Source organism: Sus scrofa, chromosome 8 (genome assembly GCF_054392235.1).
Source record: "Sus scrofa isolate SSC_HxYL_T2T_F1_AM1 chromosome 8, Sscrofa_HxYL_maternal_Yorkshire_Landrace_v2.0, whole genome shotgun sequence".
NCBI classification, from domain to species: Eukaryota; Metazoa; Chordata; class Mammalia; order Artiodactyla; family Suidae; genus Sus; species Sus scrofa.
The window spans coordinates 90251802-90272636 of NC_139390.1; the positions used below are offsets into that span (position 1 = coordinate 90251802).

The window sequence follows — 20835 nt, forward strand, 5'->3', positions numbered from 1 at the left end:
TTGCCTCTTCCAGCTTCTGCCCCCCGCCACACTCCTTGGCTCATGGCAGCATCACTCCATTCTCTGTCTCTGCCCTCATGTGGCTTCCTGTGTGTCTGTGACTCTTCCCTCTTCTCTTCTCCTGTAGGACTTGGCAGTGGATTTAGGGTCCACCCTAATCCAGTATGATTTCATCCTGAGATCCTCAGCTTAATTACACCAGCAAGTACCCCTTTCCCAAATAATGTCACATTTACAGGTTTTGTGAGTGAGGACATGTACATATATCATTTGGGGGTTCACCATTCAACCCACTACAGATGGGTGAAGAACAATGCTTTGTATGTCTATGATGTGGGGATGAAAAGTTTTGAGTCAGTATAACTAAACGCAGATAGTAGAATACAGTAAGATTAAGCAGTTCCAATTGCACTGATGCTTTAGTGAGGCAATTTCTTTTTAAGGAAAAGAGTCTGACCTTCTGGAGCACGAGCAGATAGAATGAGGATATGAAGGAAGTACAGAAAAGGGGGAGGGAGATCAGACCAACATGCTTGGGTGTGTGTCATCCTGGAAGATTTCTACCAGGAAGGATCCTTTACTCCTTGGAGTTTCTTGGAGATTCTGTTCCAATAGAGAAATCATTTCACACATTTTATGTTTGAGGCCCAGAGTTGGAAGAGAAAACGCTTCCCCCCTGTGGTTCTGCTCAGTTTGTCAGAGGGAACCACGAAGACAATGAAGATTCTTCCAGCTGAAAGCACACTGAATATGAATTTTGGAAAACTAGAGACTAGAGTCAGGGTTTTGGAGACAATCTTAACTACACTGTTCCAATGGCTGGCTTCTCATCCCTTCATAGCTCACCTACTCACTGATGCCTTCCCTAGCCAATCGTTGCCAAGGAAAAAATAGCCAATTTTCCTCTCTGCTCCCCAGTTGGTTTCCTTTATGACACTTAGAACAACTTGTAATAGTTTTCGTTTGTTTTTTTTTGTTTTGTTTTTTTGTTTTTTGTTTTTTCCTTGTTTTGGATCTGTCTCCTGTGAAGTACTGGTGGTTCCATGATGACAGGGCTTGGGTCTGCCTTGTTCATCACTGAATCCCCCAGGGCCTTGTAAATGTCTGGTTCATGGTACCTTATGAAGAAATGTTTGTGGCATAATGAGCAAGTGAGCCAGTAAATGAATTAGCCTGTCTATGCGTGTGCTGAGGGAGAGGCAGGAACGTACCCTGGGCTGAAATCGAGACAATGTTCAATGTAAGGAAGTTGGTAGCTTCGATGATCTAGGAAGAGAAGAGTGACAAAAATCTTTCATCGGTTTCTCTCTTCTTACTACTACAGCTATCCCTGCTACAAATTCCCATAAATAGTAGTAGAATATTAAAATTAAAAGACTCTTGGAGAGTTTTAAATTTAAGAGAAATACCAGAAGCACAATAAATAAAACCAAAAGTAATTAATGGGTTATGAGTTAAAGCTACTGAAAATATTATATATATTCACTGGAGTCAAATTTCCTGTTAGGAATGATAATAGGAGAAAGCACAGACTTTGATGTCCTGCCAAAAGCCACCAGTATGGTGATCCTAGTTACTGTGATGTGGGCACCTGGCCTACAGATTTCAGAATTCTGTGTGGTTTCCTTCAACCAAATTTCTGAAGGAGCCAGCAGAAAGGGGTAGGGGTGGGAAATGTGTTATCTATAAAACTCAACCACAAAAATAATTTCCAAGTGCCGCTAAAGGCCTCAATTTAGGCTGTAAAAGCCAAGACATTTAGAATAAACTATTGTAACTTCTTGCAAGCGTGGTAACACACATGGCCAACAGCATGCTGGATTGGGGGCGGAGGTGGGGTGGTTGCAGAATATGTCAACATGGGTGAGGAAGTGTGTGAGGCAGTGGGAGCTGGGGGTGGGGTTGGGGGGTGGAAATGGGTGGCGGGGGGAGTGAGCTTCAGGGATTTTAAGTTTTGCTTTGCCCTTTTGGGAATTTTACTTCCGACTTTTAAAAATTAATCTCCCTCAAGAATTTAGCATTTATGCGATCTGCCCATTGTTTTTGTTTTATTTTTTGGTTTTTAGCCATGCCTGGCATGTGGAAGTTCCTGGGCCAGATCTGGAACCCAAGCCATAGCAGCGATTTGAGCTGCTGCAGTGACAATGCCAGATTGGAGCAGCAGAATTGCCACAAGGGAAACTTGGTCTGCCAGTTGTATTATTCAGAAGTATCTATGGATGAAAGGATACGTATGTCTTTGAGTAATGTTTAGAAACTTTGATCAATGATGTCAAAATCTAGTTTCCTTCTGGACACAACAGAAACCATCCACTTACTAATAGTTAAGAAGATTCTGTCTTCTTTCTTGAAGACCATTCTTCTAAATCAAGGATTAGTCTGCGTTTCCCGCTGTTCCCTTGCCCAGGAACTTCTATATACTGCAAGTGTAGCCATAAAATAAATTAAAAAAAAAAGAATTAGTGGTACAAGCTACATCCAGAGATGAAGTTAACCTAGATTAAAAGTGGTTGTGTCTTAAGGGATAAATTAATAAATCGCCCCATTTCATTAGGCCAAGATCAGCATTTCAGTTTTCCTTTTTGTGCTCTATTGTGCAAAGATAATGGTAGCCAAGATGTTTCTCCTAAAAGCTGTTGCCTATACAGACTGTATTGGAATGCTTCGGGACTGAAAGAGGTGGGACAGGGTCAAAAAAAGCAACTAAATTTGGTTCCACAACAGAGAAATTGCATTACCTTACATACTAAATTTCCAGGTAGATAGCTTGTGAGATATTTTGCTGTTGGGATTTTTGGTTTATTTGTTTGTTTGTTGTCACCAATTTTCTAGTCTTCCCACATTCCTCTGCCTGTGGGTTACAAGACAGCAACAGTAATTCTGGACATCATGTCTTCACTCAGTCATGTCCAAAGGTGGCAGGGGAAGAAAAAGACATGTTCTTTCCTTGGCTTCTCTTTTCAAAGAAAAGAAGCCATTTTCATGCATCCCACAGCTGACTTACCCTTATGTTTTATTGGCCAGATGTACAAATTGTGCCAAGTCCCAAAAACCATCACTGTCAAAGGGGATGAAATGACATTGCTTAGATTCTTCCAAACTTGCTTCCCTGAGGATGTGAAGGACCAGCTCCCCTGAAGCATGTGGCTCCCTGATTTTTGATCAGAATTGAGAGAGGATGTCTGCTGGGAAGGCAACCAGCAATGGTTGCTGCAAGAGGGAAAATATTTATAAAAGGCTTCATTCAAGAGTTCCTTTGTCTCAAGGTCAGATTTGGCCAAGTTTTTCTTTTTGCAATTTCCTCATGTCTTTGATCTAAATGATCTAAAAAAAAAAAGAAATCACATGCTATGGCAAGAGAACCGTCTTTCTAGACCGGGGGTCTGTAGAATTTTCCTGGAAAGTATTTTACATGTTATAAGCCACCTATGGCCTCTGGCCCTGAGGCCGTTGCTACCTTCTCCTTCTCCGTCTCCTTCCTCCTTCTCCTTTTCTTATTCTTCTTCTTCCTCCAACCCTTTAAAAGTATCAACAAAATTCTTAGCTTATGGCCTGTGCAAAAAAAAGGCTGGGACCAGCTGACCCAAGAGCTTTACTTTGTAGACCTCCACTCTAGACAGAAGATGCAAAACAACATGGAATACAGCTGACATATTAACAACTAGCGTTTGGACACCGTTGAATGAAATCTGTAAAATCGCCAAGACCCAATTATTTAAACTTGGAAAGAGAAAAGAGTGGAGGAAGATGCCACACAATAGCAGTTTGGTTTGCTTCAGAGTGTGCAGAGGACTTGAAAGCCGAGGCAGAGCAGTAGTGGAAGAAAAAGGCAGATGCCATGTTGAGACCAAGGGACATTTTGACTTCGATGACTATGTGACCCACAGGTTGTCTTATGTCAGAAAAGCCTGGGAAACCTGAGGTATACATTAGCTTTGTAAATCTCCAATTTCCACCCCCTAAGTTGCTAACAGTAACTGTAACAGAGAATTTAAGTTCTCCATTCCTGATTGAAGCATCTTTAACCCATGTCTTTGCTTTCAATTTCACGTTAAGCTTCTCGCTACTTTCTAAGAAAGATGAATCACTTACCTATTTTTTTTCAATTTCATTTTGATTTTTTTTGAAAAGGAAAAAAAATACAAAAACCTGTTTTAATAAAGAATATATGGAGTTCCCGTCGTGGCCCAGTGGTTAACGAATCCGACTAGGAACCATGAGGTTATGGGTTCGATCCTTGGCCTTGCTCAGTGGGTTAAGGATCCGGTGCTGCCGTGAGCTGTAGTGTGGGTCACAGACGCGGCTCGGATCTGATGTTGCTGTGGCTGTGGTGTAGGTCGGCGGCTCCAGCTCCGATTCGACCCCTAGCCTGGGAACCTCCATATGCCATGGGTGTGGCTCTAGAAAAGGCAAAAAGACAAAAAAAAAAAAAAAAGAATATATGAGATTACAAGTATATATGATCTAAATCTAGCAGTTGAAAGTAATAGGCGTATTTCAATAAAGCACTAAATTATAAGGCTCAGAATTAAGTCTTAAATAAATGACAGTCACCTTTAGCTTTTGAATACTATCTCTTAAGTGTAGCCTTTTTCTCATAATTAAAAAGAGTAAGATGCTAATTCTAATAACACTGGCAATCCACTTTCAATTTTAATTTAACCTAATTTCTTTTCTTATCTAGTATTATGCTGGGCAAGTAGGGAGGAGAATTAGTCTTAAAAAATGGACCCAGGTCCTGCTTATTAAATTGTGATTAAAGATCTGAAGTGCACCATGAAACGTAGCTTCCAGAAGAGACGTGGGAACTGGAAAGAAGCTGGCCCATAATGTGGCAGGTGGGAGGAGCAGGATGGAGAGATCCAAAGGAAAATCTTAGAGACTGCCAGTGAGAGCCCTGCAGGGGGATCTGGAATTCTCTACTCATGCTGCTTCTTCAGTTGTGATGGGGAAGAAAACTGAGAAATGCCCTTGAAATGTCCTTATTTGGGTGGCAAAAATGATACCTCATGGGTTGTGGTAAATTCCGGATATTGAGAAGTGAACTTTCAAATTACAGCCTCTTAAATGAGGGCAGCTTGTTTTAGGTTTTGTAACCATTTTTACAGGCATCTCTTTTGTGATAACGACAATGATGATGAGGGTAGTGATTTTTGTCTGGCCTGATTTCCACCTGCTCATAACTAACTCCATGTCAACCTGGAGAGGGTCTGAAGGGCTAAGGATTTTGCTCACTCTTTTTTTTAGGTTTGGTAAGAATTTAGATGAAGGAAGAAAAATCATTATAAATTCTGCTACTAATACATTATACAGTATACAGAGAATTAATGAGCTCAGACATGCTAGCAAGCCTGTTAGGGAACATGTTCCAAAGTTAATTATGTAGAATATGAAGAGCAACAGCCTTCTTGAAAAGATGAAAATAAGGGAAATTGGGGGATCTAAGGTCAGTCTATGTGATGTACTAAATTCTGCATTAAACAGGTCGCATGGCAACCTGTGATGTCTCCAGTGTTCCGGGTCACCACTTCTGCAGCTGTGTAGATACCGGCCGAATTCAAATGGTTGGCAGATAATGCACTGGACTTAGGTACTGTTTACACATGAGGACGCCTTTCTGGTTTGAGACTGTTGCCTCACTTTGAGTCACTGTCTATGGTGCTAGGTCTTTGCTTTTGTTTAGGCTCCATGTCCTGCCCCTCCCCCCCACACCATCTGATTGACAGGCTCTTTGTCCTATGTTTTGGTCCACACTACCAAATGTGCAGGGCTCGCGAAAGGCTTGGTCTTCCTGTCTCTCTTGCCTGTCCACTTTAGAATGATGCTCTGTCTTGGGCTTTCTCCTGGATCTCTCATGGCTGGGCAGAAGTTCCAGAGCAGGCTCAGGGTCCCCTTTGTTGGTACCCAGAAAGAATGGGGAGGGACCAAGCTTCCTGCTGTTCTCGCCTTTCAGACTCCCAAAGACTAGCTCATAGACTGTTAAAGTATATGCAATTATATTTCATCCTAAATGGTCAGGGCAATAAAGGAAAAAAGAAATTAAAGCTGTGGTTCACTTGAACTTCAAATCCACTTGAATTTCAAAAAGAACAAATTCCTCAAGATTGAGACCCATGGAAGGAGGGGATCCTTTGGATAATATTCCCACCTACTTGGCCTTAGATTCCCTTCCCCCCTTCTCCATCGCCTTTGTTTCCTCCATCCTAAAATCTCTATTCTCTGTGTGAAACACCCAGGAAGAGCTCCTGGGGTGGAGACGAGCAGTCTCGTAGCATCCTAGGCTTCAGTGGTGGTGACAAGAAACAGTGATGCTTACTGCCACTCAGACTTGCTGGCAGCAGTGGAGAGAATTAGCTTCTGTCCCATGGGTGCTGACAGGCTAGGGTTCTCGAATCTGTTCCCTCTTTTCTAGTCCTGCCAGAGTGAGCTGTGGGACTTCTGATTCTTTGTCAAGGGATATTTCACTGGAAAATGCAGAAATGAGGCCCAGAGAGGCTTAGTAACTTGCCCAGGGTCACATAGCTGTGCTGTATGCTGACCCAGGAGACAGGTTCCAGAAGCACAGCCCCTCCAGCTTTGTACTGGCTGCTTGTCATTGTACCATAGCGTCACTGGTTCATGCCATTTACCTAAGGAATAACTGGTTCAGGGTAGACTTTTCTTCTCTGTTTTGATAGAGGAAAGGATTGCAGGCAAAATACTAGTAACAAACGTGTGTTATCTTGCATTATCACATGAGACTACAGCAGAGGATATACTAAAACTGTCAACATAATGCAGTATTCGGTCAGTGAAAAGAAGCAGTGTCTTTTTATTTCTGAAATGTTTATTTTCACAATGTTTGGATTTTTTTTTTTAAGAAAAGGTAAATTTGCCACATTATCTTGGACTTATCTATCAACCAAAGATAACTATTTATAATAAACAATTACACATAAATGTTGACATTCTGCAGGGTCCTTAGGTTATCTACACCCTCATTTCTAGAGCAAGCAGTTCCAACACAGCCAGAAGATAATGCACAGGAGAAATGGCCTGTTTCCAAGGAGTCACATGGGCTTTTTGGCCTTCCCACAGTCTGCAGGGAAAGCTCCTCCCAGCAATCAGGATTTCGTGTGCCAGCCGTGCTCTTTGTACAGATATATTGTCACTCAATATTTTGTAGGAAGCATGTTTCCTGGGTTAAAACCTAGAGTTCTGGAGTTCCCGTCGTGGAACCCGACTAGCATCCATGAGGATGTGGGTTCAATCCCTGGCCTTGCTCAGTGGGTTAAGGATCTGGCGTTGCCGTGAGCTGTGGTATAGGTCACAGTGCAGCTCAGATCCAAAAAAAAAAAAAAGACAGAGCGAGAGAAAGTTGCTAAGTGACTTGTCCAAGGCCACACAGTAAGTGGGTGGCCAAGCCAGCTTTAGAAATGAGGAATTCCTAATTCTTGGTGAGGTATATTACCAGGCCACAAATGAGTAGAAGAGCTAAGTGATATTTATGTCTGGTGATGATGGAAACCTCAAGAGGGCTGGATGTGCATTCAGAAGAGTGGCTATTTCCCTGTACTTATTTATACCTCCTGGGACTGAAAAATTGGGATGGCTCTTCCACAGTGACCATCCTCTGCCTTCACTTTTGCAAAAAGCACTTTTTCCAATGTCACTAAACAGCTCTGTGAAAGCCCTGTCAGAAAGCGCTGAAGTGTGTGACATTTTCAAAACTTAAGAAAATGTTTACCTTATTTCCAGCTTGTAATTATAGCAGGAGAGTCTGGGAAGATCTGAAACACCAACTCAGAAAGAGCCCAGGTGGAGTTCCTGTCGTGGCACAGTGGATTGAGGACCTGGGGTAGTCACTGCAGTGACTTGGGTCGCTGCTATAGCACGGGTTCAATCCCTGGCCCTGGAACTTCCACTTACCACAGGAGTGGCCAAAAAAAAAGAGCCCAGGGCTTTGAGATGAGACCTAGGTTTATGTCCTGACTCAGATGCTCAGAAACTGCAGGCCATCTACCTGCCAGAGAGCCTCAGTTACTTCTTCTATAAAATGTAGGGATTAGATCACAAAGTATCTGATGTCACTGTTATAATTTCTTCACATTTCTTTATTGGATCACTACGGATCCCTTCTAGACAAGGTGTAGGTAGTTCCCCTCAGCCTGGACACAACCACTAGAACTTGCTTATGTCAATGTTATAATGTTAATCTAGAGAGCTGTTCTCTGCTACTCCTTGATTAGAAATCACTGTCTGCCTGACTACTCTTACTATTGGGAAATGATTCCTTAAATTGTAGGCACATATTATAGTGGTAATTAGTGTGCTTCATGTTCATCTTCATTATATTACTTTGATATCATGCTTTGATCAGGGTGCACTAATTCAGGGCATAAAGCACAAGTAGAAATTAAGGTAGAGTCAGTCACTGTGACTTTGCCAGAGAAGTACTTGTCAATTGAAACTGGGAAAAAAAATAGCAATTACAAGGCCCACTCCCACATCAGACAATGATATAAGATAAAGGCAGTGGTGTAAGATCCAGTCAATACTGAAGCCAGAAATTGTCCGAGCATGGTACCTGGTAAGATAAAATTGCTCTGTATCATAGGTACAATAAAAAGGTGTAGCATCTTTTGCCCTGCTCTTCTTTTAAAGGAATAGGTGAAGAGGGAACCAGGGTGAGCCAGGCATGGTGCTGTTTCTCTTTGAGGCTCTCCCACTTAACCCTGACAAAAACTCCTGATAGGTACGGAGGCCCTCACGTAATGCTTAAAACAATGCTGAGAGGTGTGTATTATTATACCCATTCAACAGAGAGGAGGCCGAGACAAAGAGACTAAGAGATAGGGGAGGCTAAGAGATTTCCCAGGATCATCCAGTTAGTGGGTAAGGAGGAAAGGATTCAAATGTGGCTCTGTCTGATTCCCAAGCTCTAGCCCTTTCTATGAACTCCCTTACCTCCCTCCGGGTCCCCCGCCCATCACCTTTAGGAGGCTGTGGTGAATGCAAGTTAAAATCCAGATAGGTCATCAAAGCCCATTTTCTCCCCCTGTTTCTTTTCTTATTAAAAAAAAAAAAATGTATTATAGCTGATTCACAATGCTGTCAATTTCTGCTGTACAGCAAAATGACCCAGTCATACATATATACACATTCTTTTTCTAATATTATCTTCCATCATGGTCTATCCCAAGAGACTGGATATAGGTCCCTGTGCTGTACAGCAGGACCTCATTGCTTATCCATTCGAAATGGAATCGTTTGCATCGACTAACTCCAGCCTCCCAGCCCATCCCACTCCTCCCCCTGCCCCCTATTTTGAAGCCAGCCTTTTCTGCTTCTTCTGGGGTCAAGGCTCAGTGTCGCTGAGACTGCTAGGCTGCGAAAGGACCACCCCTGATATGTTGACAAGAAATAAGCTTCTAATCTGCAACACTTCTTTATATGGCCTGTCAGCTCAGAGCTCCTACCACAGAAGTATTTCACAACAGGCCTGGCCACCTGATCACATTCCAGGCAGAGTTCAGCTTTCGTGGGCTGCAATCCTTGGAAACCCTTAGGGTGACAAGTTATTTGCTCTTTGTTTCAATGCCACCAGTACTTAGTCCATGGCCCTTTTTTTCCTCTCTGCTTCAAAGAAGTCATATTATCTTCTGTCATACAGCAGAGGTCATTTCGCTTTGGGTCACGATACAAAATAAATCACAATACGGGGCAGCTAACTGTTCTAGTTCACTGTGGGCACACAAACACCACAGGGCACGAACTTGGTCATTTTAGGTGGCATGCCATTGGGCCAACTATGAAAAGAATTTTTCATTTGGTTTCTGTCCAGAGACCATTTTGTGAAATTTGGGTGAATTTTGTCTCTCAGCTTGAGGGAAAGTCCACCCGTTTTGTTCTTCTTTCTGTCCCGCAGAGCAGGGCTGCTTCTCCTGTAAACCATCTAGGGTGTGCCTGAAAAAGATTAAGATGGTCTGCAGGGGTGGGAGACCTTTCATCAGAATTTATTACTGTTCAAAGCCTCCATAAAGGCTCTCATTCAACCCTGGCCTTTATACTTCCACCCATGAAAATCGTTCATACCGTGTCCAATCTGATGCATTGTCTGTTCTTCATGGAATATTCCAAACAAGACCACGGTGAACCAACTCCTTGCTGGGAGAAAAAGGGGAAGATACAGGGACAGTCAAAAAACTAAAGTTTACTTTAATACTTTCTGGCATTTTTCCTCCAGATCTTAGCTTCCTTAGGCAAGAGCTGATGGAAACTCTGTTTGGACAGTGAAAAGAATACCTTGGGTTGATGCTCTCTCACAATGTGGATTTTAAGTTGGACCCAAGGAAAGAGTGTCTAAAATGTCTAGTCTTTTGTTTCCACCAAACACCCAACACCTGCCCATTGTAAGAGCCAATCTAATTTGTTCTATTTGTATTTTTCTTGTATTTTACGAGCAAAAAAATCTTTCTTAGCATTCACCAGAGCTGTGTTCTACAAACAGAGATTAAATGCACTAGCGCTCCCTCGATAATTCTTTGATTTAAAACACCTCCATGTACATTAATCATATACAGGCATATCTCACAAATAGTGTCAATAGGATTCATATAAACTCCAAATACAGAAAGGTCGAAGGCAGAAAGGAAAAAAATGTTCTTAAAAGTGGATAATAAATCTAAAGAATGAGTTGTACTAGTGTACAGCTTAAAACACAGTCTCTGTAAGCTAGTGCTACACCAGCAAAAGCTTTAAAGGGCAGACTCTGCAGTTGGGTCCTGTGTAGACCAACCCTTGAGATATGGAGTCAGTGTCCTTTAAGTATCCTGAAGCCACAGTTCTCTTGACTTAAATGCTAACAATAAAATCCTGGGAAAAAAAAATCTGCATTTTAAAAGCTCCTGCTGTAAATCAAACGCTATGGGGGGGGGGGGGGTGGCGGTGAACAGCAGGGGGCGTGTGGGGGCAGGGAGGACCTAGGCGGGATTTGCTTCAGGTTTGGCAAATATCACCCTTAGCAGGAGGCTCCAAAGAATGTGCCCTTCCAGTGTGCAGCTTGTGCCCTGACCCCATGTTTATAAGATCCTTGGGGGATCACTTTTGATCTAACCTCCCAGCACCCAAAGAGAAATGTGTTTCTCTTACCTCAGCTGCACTGGGAGTTGGTGAGTAACTTAAGTTACATCCCTTCTGATAAAGAGCTTTGGCAGCTTTTAGTGATTAACTCTGTAAAAACCTTCCCTGCCCCTCACCACCTCCAGTCAGCTTGCTAACTTTTTACCCATTAAAAAAAAAAAAAAAAAAGAAGTGGCGTTTCCTAGGGGCTTAGCAGTTGAGGATCCAGCGTTGTCTCGGCTGTGGTTCAGGTCACTGCTGTGGTCTGGGTTGGATCCCTGGCCTGGAATTTCTGCATGCTGTGCGGAGTCCCCACTGCCCCCCCAAAAAAGTGAAAAAAAAAAAAAAAGAAAAAGAGCCAAACGGTCTGAGTTACCATAGCAGCTCCCTTTCCCATTATAACGGCATTTTTCTGGCCTTCAGGGGTGTCTGTATGTTTCCTTGGATCTGGACTGGGCCTTTTTTGACATTTTTTTACCCAGTGCCTCATACAGGGTCTGACCCAGAATGCAGAATTTTCCAATTTATGAATTGCCAAACTGCTTTCTGGCAAGGTAATGAAGAATGGCAACAAAACTTCATATTACCTTCAAAAGAAACCCCCAAACTTGCTCATCTAAAGCAAGTAGGAGAAAGGAGTAGGAGAAAAATAACATCTTATTATTTCTATATATCAGGGTTGCAAATTTTTCTAACATATTTGTTGGCAGTCTACTTTTTTTGTGAATTCCCTATCCTTGCCCTTGGTTCCTTTTTCTATTGGGTTGTCTGTCTTTTTGATTCATAAGACCTCTTACTATACTAAGAATTTTAAACTTTACAGCCTAAAATATTGAAAATATATTTTCCACTTTGTATTTGGTTTTTCTGTTTGTTTTTGTAGGGGTTTTTGCTTTTGTTTTTGTTTTTTGTCTTTGCTACTTGACTCTCAGATACTCATTCACACTAAATAGATTAGATGATTACTTGTAACCATGTCTCTTGCTTTATGGAAAATGGTCAATGTGGCTGCCTCACAGCCTCAGTGAATTAAGTGGATCTAATCCTATGAGTGCTTGGAACAGCAATTACAGCATCATATAACTCAAAAGTTCAAAGGGAAAGCTTGCCTTGGACTTCCCTTGTGGCTAAGCAGGTTAAGGATCCAGTGTTGTCACTGCTGTGGCATGGGTTTAATCCCTGGCCCAGGAGCTTCTGCATGCTGCAAACACAGTCCCCCCCCTCCAAAAAAAAGCTTGCATTATCTCCCCATCCTTAATAGATTTTTCAATAAAACTTTCATTGACAAAAATACTCTATATAAATGTGCCTTATGAAGAAAACATTCAATAATTGTGGCTTATAATTATTATAATATTATATATGTAACATGCATAACATATATCACACTATCAGAATTATTACTTTTTCCTGCCTGGCATTATTTATTTATTTATTTATGGCTATACCTATGGCACATGGAAGTTCCCAGGCCAGGGGTCAAACCCAAGATGCAGCTACGCCACAGCCACAGCAATATCAGATCTGAGCTGCATTTGCAACCTGTGCCATAGCTGGGCAATAACGCCAGGTTCTTAACCCCCCACTGAGTGAGGCCAGGGATCAAACCCATGTTCTCTCAGACACTATGTTGGGTTCTTAACCCTCTGAGCCACAACAGCAACTCTTATTTTTTTTCCTGGCATTATACCAGCTTACAAAACCCAAATCTACCTTGATTTGGGGACGTGAATTTCTCCATGTTCAACATTTTAAAGGTCTTTTCATTGAGGTAATATCAGAGCTATGTAGTATAGATAATGAAGATGTATCTCTCCCGATCCAGCATCCTGACTCAGCTGCCAGGTCAAATGCCTCAGGGGTCTAGAACTATCTGACAACTTCCTGAAGGTTATTTACTTTGACCAACTCAGAAGTCATGACTATCAAAAATTGCTAATGGTTCTGCCAAAACCTCATTCATAGAATTCAAGGCAGAAAATGATACTTTCCTCTAGGTTATTTCTCAAATGGAAAGGAAAATGTCTGTATCTTAGAGTTCCCATTGTGGCTCAGTGGTTAACGAACCCAACTAGGAACCATGAGGTTGCAGGTTCGATCCCTGGCCTTGCTCAGTGGGTTAAGGATCCGGCGTTGCCGTGAGCTGTGGTGCAGGTTGAAGACGTGGTTCGGATCCCGCGTTGCTGTGGCTCTGGCATAGGCCAGTGGCTACAGCTCCAATTAGACCCGTAGCCTGGGAACCCCCATATGCCGCGGGAGTGGCCCTAGAAAAGGCAAAAAGGCAAAAAGCCAAAAAAAAAAAAAAAAAGAAAATGTCTATATCTAATATTTATTACCATAATCTATAATTTTTACTGTCATTGTATAGGTGAACTCTGTGGACCATTTCATTGTGAATACCAATCATGAATCCAGTATTATTCCTGTCCTAGGAGACTTTTGATCTTCAACATTGATATAGTAATATTATTCCTTTGATATTGCTGTCCATGAATCTTAACATATATACAATGAAAACATCACAATTAGAAGGGCAGAGAAGTGTGATGCTGGCTTCTTTTCAATTGCAATACTTAATTGTATGAGATTAAAAAATGTTTGTAGTGTTCTTCTCAAGTTCTTTTTCAGATACCATTATCTTTGTTATATTTGTAGAAGAAAGAACCTATTTCTTTTTCTTTTTTTAAAATCGATTGATTTACAATGTTGAGTTTGTCTCAGGTGTTTAGAAAAGTGGTGGTTCAGTTTTATATATATTATATATATATATATATAATATAAGGTCTATTTTTTTTTCCAGATCCTTTTCTTTTCTTTTTCTTTTTAAGGCCACACTCAAAGCATATGGAAGTTCCCAGGCTAGGGGTTGAATCGGAGCTATAGCAGCCGGCCTATGCCAAGCCACAGCAAAATCAGATCCAAGCCATGTCTGCAGCCTACACCACAGCTCATGGTAATGTCCCCTCCTTAGCCCACTGAGCAGAGCCAAGGATTGAGGTTCTAATGAATACTAGCCAGTATACCTCTGAGCCACAATGGGAACCCCAATTTTTTTCCATTAAAGGTTATTAAAAGATATTGAATATGGTTGCCTGTGCTATACAGTAGGTCCTTGTTAGTTATCTATTTTATATATAGTAACATGAATCTGTTAATCTCAAATTCCTAATTTATCCCTCCTCTTATTTTTCCCATTGATAATCATCAATTCGTTTTCAATGTCTTTGAGTCTATTTCTGTTTTATAAATAAAAACACATTCCTTTATTGGGTTGTTTTTGTTTGTTTGCTTGTGTTTTTTTGGTCTTTTTAGGGCTGCACCCATGGCATATGGAAGTTCCCGGGTTAGGGGTCGAATATGCTGCAGGCCTATACCACAGCCACAGCAATGCCAAATCCGAGCCACGTCTGCGAACTACACCACAGCTTGGATCATTAAGCCACTGAGCGAGGCCAGGGATCAAACCAGCATCCTCATGGATACTAGTCAGATTCTTAACCTGGAGCCACAGTGGGGACTCCTCCTTTATTGTTCTGAATCAAATTGAATCTGGAACGGTATCCCTCTACTAGGTTGAAGAAAATCAACTCTCACACGTTCAAGTGAGTCCCTCTGAAGTATCTCGGCAGGGGAACTAAGATAGGACACCATCTGGGGACATGGGATAGGCTTTTGTTTTCAATGGACTGGAACTGGTCGTATCTGTGCCCCTTGCACGTGGCTTGCTGGCACGATCCATCAAAGTCATATGGCCTCTTGCCTTAAAGTTGAGCGCGGGCCTTGAGAGTCACAAGCTGAACATTGAGGGATGTGATGTCCTTTCTTTAAAAGCAGCACAAGATGGAAGTGGCAAAGGTTAGGGGGCAAGGGAAGTGATTGTATATGGGGTGAGCCTCTTTGACGAGGTGCCTTTTCTTATCTTGGCTGTCTGTTTGCTGCCTTGAGCCTGTAGCGCTGTCTCTCACATAACAGGCACCCAATTAATGTGTGAATTGAAGGAATGAGTAGCAGCAAGTTAATCACTGTGGACAGACAATGTTGAGCCAGGAGCATAGCAGACCATATGTACGAGGTGGTTTAATTTTTCTTTTCCTTGAAAATATGAAAGCAGCTCTTTTTCCCCTTTCCTGATTGCCCATTTCTGTTCCCCTTTAACAAACCTAATTATAGGAATGAGATCACTCAGCAATTTAACCCAACTCCTGATTTAGGCTGTTCTGAATGCACACCATGCCTTGCCTAACCTGTTGAATCTTTTCCTGGATAAAAAGAGGAATGAAGAATTAAGCAGTTTTAAAAAATGACTCACTCTCTACCCTCAAGAGCCCACCTAAGTAATCCTGCAGGCAGGTCACCTAGGCAAGATAACACCTGAAGAGAGAGCAATGACTCTGCGCTCAGTGGAGAAGGATGCAGAGCCCAACCTCCTGCCTTGATGATCTACTGAGATACTTGCCTCCTTCCACCGTTTTTCCCTTTAAAAACTGTTGTGGCTGAGGAGGGTCTTCAGGATTGGTCTCTGGACACCATCTCCCCTGGTTGCTGGCTTTTCTGATCAAAGCACCTTCCCTTTCTGCCGACCTTTGCCTCTCAAATTATTGCCTTTTGAGTGAGAAGCAGCCAAACCTGTGTTTGGTCACAAACGTACGTGTTAGGCATTCAGTTATGGCCACAGCATGTTCAGGAATAACGGAAGGAGAGAGTTCATTTAACTGCATTAGTGAGACTGGGTTCCTATTCAGTTAAAATGACTTCCCTTACTTATTTCTCAATTGTTTAAAAGAGTTTTTAATAAACACTTTTCTGTTTCAGCTCCCAAAGATTGTCAGAAAGAAGAAATTGAATGATTTCTTTATGGACTTTGCAAGAGAATGCCTTTTATTATTTTATAACGGGGAATAGGCAGGAATTATGCTTTAATATCTTGAAAAATACAAGAGAGAACTTATAAAATGCATGAAAATAAAACACTTGGAATCATTTTATCCACTCTGGTTTTTTTTCTCAATTAAATAAAATTATCTAAGTACTTTTTAGAGTTACGATAACTCTAAGAAATATGTTTCCTGTTAATCCCCTTACCCTTTTTCATAAATCACTAAGAATTATAAATTATCTAAGTTTCTTAAAAGGCAGAAATAATTTCAGAAGTCATCTAATCGTAATTCTAAATTTAAAGCCGTTAACATAATTAACAGCATATCCTATACATAAGGCAATTAAATACAAAAAAAAAAAACTTGCTAAATTTTCACATGATCGAAATTAAGTTTTGAAAGCTTGGATTGATGATGTGTAATGTTAACTAAAGCATTGTGAGCCTCAGCACATGCTAAGGCATAGGGATGTTAACCACATATATTTGTACAGCCAACAGTGTGTTGAGGTGTTTTACCAGAGAAAATTACTATAGTTAGGCTGTGTTCCAAGGAGCTATACAAGGTAGCATTTATGACATTAGAAAAATGTATCAGAATCTAGCATCCAGCTCTTAGGTGGGCAGGCTTTGACAGTTAATTTTATGTACACTCTGAGAGCTGACCCTCCTCTTTAGAGAAGATTCATGAGACTCATTTTAAAACCAGGAGGCTATTTAATTAATTGGCAGTGACAGTGATCGTCCTAGGAATCACAGTTCTGCTAGTCCATTTTCTTCCTGTGGTCAAATTTTATTAGAAACCAAATTATAACCCCAAACCGCTTTACTCTGAGAAATTACTCTTACGTGGACGAGAAATACTATAAATCAGACCAGAATTTCTGGTAATCTGACAGATTGAGCTGGTATGAAGACTCCCTCTCATTCCATTTATTTGATAAAATAAAACTGAGCAACAACAGCAGAATAAAACCCGGCACGAAAGAAAGAGAGACCCCCAGCTTCCAGAAATAAATAAGGAATTCAGTGCCAGAACAGAAAATGTGGGAGCAGACACTGTGAAGACTCAAGCTATTCTGCTGAAATATTTATATAAAACATGGTCGAGACCAGTGGGGTCCAGCAGATACAGAGACAAAACTACTCCGCAAGAACACTTGCACAACCTTTGGCACAAGGACCTCCCACCTGAAAATAAGAACAACCTTCAGTGAAGATAAGCTCACAGTAAAAATTCACAAAATACTCTGTGAAACAAACCTTTATGAAAAATGTTAATGGGAAAAGAGAAAGCAACCACTAAATTGTTGCACTTAAAACAATTAAAGAGATAATGTAAGGAATGGAAGAAAGGTAAGAACTATTCCACAGATACTGATGGGCAAAAAGTAAATGGTTGGAAAATACCAAGTCTTTGTGAGGATAGCAAATGCTGGGAACGTTCATACTCTGCTGTTGAGAGTTTAAAACTGTACAGCTACTTTGGAAGCAATTCAGTACCACCTAATCAAGTTGACAGATACATGCCTGCAATTCAGGAATCAATGTCTAGGGGGATACTCTAGATTAACTTGTATGTGGTTTTATAAGAAGGCAAAAATGCAAGAATGCGGCTAGTAGTGTTGCTCAGCAGAACAATCAATATATCTACACTATTAAGTGTAGAAATATCAAATAAACTGTGAAAATACAACAGAAAACGCCATAGCGAAAACAATGAATGAGCAACATATATGAATTTTAGAAACCTAATTGAAGGGAGAATAAGCAAATCAAAGGATACCTAAAGATTCCACAGATACGTTTTAAAGTAGACAAAACAACACTCTATTTGCACCTCCTGTGCCAAGTCTTGCTACAATGCTTGGCTGAACTTAGCCATGGTCCCCATGTACACACAATAGAACATAATAGTTATCCAGGACTTGGGAAGTTCAAGATTGTGAACTGGAGTTGGGCACTTGCTAGCTACCTCTACATGGATTAAATCATTAGCCACTGCAGCTGCCAACCCACAGCACCCCCTCAGCTCTGCTCAGGGGGAAAATCAGGAGTGAGACACTCTATGCTCTGGGAAAACTGGAAGAACAGGTCTTCAGAGAGTGAGATATTTTTAGGAGAAGATTTTTATGAACCCAATTCTTGCATCTTCTCATATCTAGAAAAACACTAAAATCCTTCATGGTGATGTCTGCTCCTTGGGACTTGTAGTAACCTTCACGAGACCAGAAGCAAACTTTTGCAAAATGTGTGCATGGCTGCATACCCCTCCCTCTTCACATATATCCTGATGTTTCCCCTTTCCTCAATGGAGCAGTTTCCTTAGGGCTATCTGAGATTCTGTCTCCTGAGCTTAAGGCCTAATTTGTCCCAAATAAAACTTAACTCTCAACTTTTAGATTGTGCATTTTTTTAAGTCACAAGATCAAGGGCAACCAGAATAGAATGACTGAAGTCACAGTTGTAGACATAATCACTTATTCAAGATACTAAGGGGATTCTAGACCTGATTTTGGAAGTAAATGTCCAGTAACTGATATACGTAACATCAGCAGATAGCAGTCAAACTTTGACTTTTCTGCTACTCATTCTTTCAAAAAAAACCAAAATCCAGCCTCCAATCTGAGCAATTTCACAGTATTTGGTTAATGTGAAATGAGTGGTTAGTGAAATTAAGCTGCTGGAGGAAAATTCTGTTTAGTATAAAAAACAAAGGCTATTTATCCTTGTTTTATAAGCTCACAATTTTGTACTTTTTGTCTTAACAATGAAATAAAATTGTGTTAATTATTTTGTATGTTTGTAACTTTTGATTTAGGAATTTAGCTTATGGGATGAATGAATCTGAACAGCTTGTCAATCAATCAATAATATTGAATGCTTTCTTTTTGCTTAACATGTAACAAGACTCACACTTTTTAAACAATTAGGAGGCAATCATCACATTTCCTCATTTTTAAGACACTGTTAAAGTGTGAAGTGTGACATTAACTTAATGACAGCTTTTTAAAAATAACAACTTTTATATTAAATTTCTCATCTATTGTAGAAGAATCTTCATTTCCAGAACGATTAAATGTGGAAAAATGTACTTTTCATTTTTCCCTGACCCATTTTACCCACTCCCTCACTCCCTACCTCTGGCGAGCAAAAATGTGCATTAGAGAATTGAGCTCTATCAGTTTTTGTTTCATACATTTTGAAATTCTGTCTTTTAGCATGAACAAATTTAGGATCCTCTCTTCCTGGTGGAATGATTCTTTTATCATTCTTTGATGTCTCTCTTTTGTGTCTAGTAATTTTCTTTGCTCTGCCATCTATTGATATTAATATAGCCAGTCATTTAATTTTAAAAAAATACTGTTTTCATGGTACATTTTCTTCATTTTTTAACTTTTAAGCTATCTATGTTATTGAATTTGAAGTGAGTTTCTTGCAAGCATCATATAGTTGGATCATCTTATTTAATCTGCTTGACAATCTGTGTTCTTTTATTAATGTATTAGACCATTTACATTTAAGGTAATTATTAATATGTTAGCATTTAAGTAGGGCATTTTACTATTTAATTCTCTTTGTTTTTTATGATTTTTGTCTTTTCTCTTTCTCCCTTATTTTCCTGTGAGTTACTTGAACATTTTTAAAAATTCCATTTTGACGTAATTTCCATTTTGATTGTAATGTTTTTATGTGTATCTCTGCATAGTTTTTATAGTGCCTACTCTAGGTATTTAAGACTTATTACAGTCTAGTGATATCAACCTTTTACCAGTTCAAGTGAGGTGTGGAAATCTTCCATTTTGGTCCCTTTATCTCCCTTTTAAATATCATTGTCTTAAGTATGAGATTGCATTATAATTTTAATTGAAATATCAGCTATGACTTATAAAATTCATGAAGAAAAGGATAACCTATTGTATACAGATTCCTGCATTTTCCCTTGTTTCTTCTTTCCTGATGCTCTAAGAGTGTTTTATCATTTCCTTTTTGTCTGAAGAAAGTCTGTTAGCTGATCTTTAATGGTAGGTTGGCTGGCAATAAATTCCTTTCATTTTCCTTTGTATGAGAAGGTACTTATTTCTCTATTCCGAAAGATAGTTTCACTGGATGTAGTTTTTGCAGTGGACGATTCTTTTATTATAGCTATTGAAAAATATTGTACCACTTCTCTCTAGCCTTCATAGTTTAAGGAAAGAAATATTTAAATTGTTGTCACCTTATGTTGATTCTCTGTAGATTTTTTAAAGATTTTTTTTTTTTTTGGCTTTTTGCCTTTTCTAGGGCCGCTCCTGCGGCATATGGAGGTTCCCAGGCTAGGGGTCTAATCAGAGCTGTAGCCGACGGCCTATGCCACAGCCACAGCAACACGGGATCCAAGCCGCGTTTGCAACCTACACCACAGCTCACGGCAACGCAGGATCCTTAACCCCCTGAGCGAGGCCAGGGATCGAACCTGCAACCTCATGGTTCCTAGTCAGATTTATTAACCACTGAGCCATGACGGGAACGCCCTAAAGATTTTTTTAAATTTGTCCTTAGTTTTCAAAAGTTTAATTATGAAATCTTGGCATGGATATCTTTGGGTTTATTCTGTTTGGGATTTACTTGGCTTCTTGGATATGTAGGTTTGTGTCTTTTGGTAAATTGGGGGAGTTCCCCATAATTATTTAAATAGTCTTTCAACACCACTCTTTTGTTGTTGTCTTACAGGTCCCTAAAGCTCTGTATATATATTTTTCAGTATGTTTTCTCTGTGTTGGTAAGATTGGGTAATTTCTATAGTTTTGTCTTCAGATTTACTGATTCTGTCTTCTGTTATCTCCATTCTACTGTTTAGTCCAAACAGTGAGTTTTTT

At 40.4% G+C, this 20835-nt stretch overlaps 1 protein-coding gene across 4 annotated transcripts in view; it reads left to right on the forward strand.

Moving 5' to 3' along the window:
- LOC100525237 (uncharacterized) overlaps positions 1-20835 on the forward strand; it is a 151594-nt gene that overhangs the window by 118137 nt on the left and 12622 nt on the right. The window contains exon 6 of one of the 4 annotated variants that reach the window (XR_014812884.1): positions 5485-5590. The exons of the other annotated variants lie outside the window; for them this stretch is intronic. The gene's annotated coding sequence lies outside the window, so the exon portion shown is untranslated. Of the gene's footprint in view, positions 1-5484; positions 5591-20835 lie in introns of those variants that run through there. 4 annotated transcript variants of the gene reach the window in all.